Source organism: Octodon degus, unplaced genomic scaffold (assembly GCF_000260255.1).
Source record: "Octodon degus isolate 3935 unplaced genomic scaffold, OctDeg1.0 scaffold00011, whole genome shotgun sequence".
Classification (NCBI taxonomy): Eukaryota; Metazoa; Chordata; class Mammalia; order Rodentia; family Octodontidae; genus Octodon; species Octodon degus.
Window position 1 is genome coordinate 20,212,692 of NW_004524587.1, and position 1,094 is coordinate 20,213,785.

The window sequence follows — 1,094 nt, forward strand, 5'->3', positions numbered from 1 at the left end:
TTATTTGCTTCTCATTTAAGTCTTCTCATTTGCTTCCTATTTGCTTCTCATTTGCTTCTCATTTAAGTCTTCACACCCTTCCAACCTTCTATAGATTGCAAGCTTGTCCAGCATCAGACCACTGCTGGAGTACCACAGAAGCATAAATGGAGGTTCCAAGGCAACAATCTTCCCTGTTGCTTGTGAAATCACTGCTGAAAGGAATCAGGATTCTTCAAGCTCCAGATTGAAACAGAAAAATGAAAGCTTGTTTTCCGGGACAAAAGCTTGTTATACGAATGTGTGACGTGTTGATTCAGAACACTGGAACTGGATTCTATTTTGTTCTTTGTTTCTTTTTTCATCTCCTTTCCTCACCACCAGCCTCCACTTCCCCCTCTCCCCCTGCTTGTAAAAGAAGTTAAGTCGTCCCAGGAAGGATGGATGGATCCTTCAGTTATATGAAATCTTTGCTTTCTGAAATATTATGACTCCACTTATTTTTGTCTTATTCTTCCAATTGGGATATATAATGTTCAGAGCTTTTGTATTTGGAAGCTGGAAGAAGGTCCTGGACTTTGAAATAGTGTCTTGGTTTCACTGTTTTGCTGAAAAACAAAAAACAAAAAACAACAACAACAAAAAAAAAAAAAGCCAAACACCTAACGCAATATGAAGTTTGTGGATTAAACAATAAGTATCTAAATTAAAAAGAAAATCAGGGGCCTGAGAGGTAGCTCAGTGGAATATGTGATTGCCTGACAAATGCAAGGTCCTGAGTTTAATTCTTGGTACCGTAGGGGGAAAAAAAATTCAGAAAGAAATTGGGACAGACCAATAGAGGAACATAGCTGTATATTATTAAAGGAAATTTATATGAGTACAAAGTTAAGTGTGATAAGTTGAGGATCTGAAATATAATTCATGTGGTAGATAGTAGGAAAACAGCTGTATAATATACTCCACCCCAAAAAGGAAGTTCAATATTCCCAAATGACAAGGAAGTACGCTGAAAAGGAAAAGAAAAAAATGAGGGCTGGGGAGATAGTTCAGTAGAATAAGTGCTTGCCTGGCAAACACAAGGACCTGAGTTCAATTCCTGGTTCTGAAAAAAA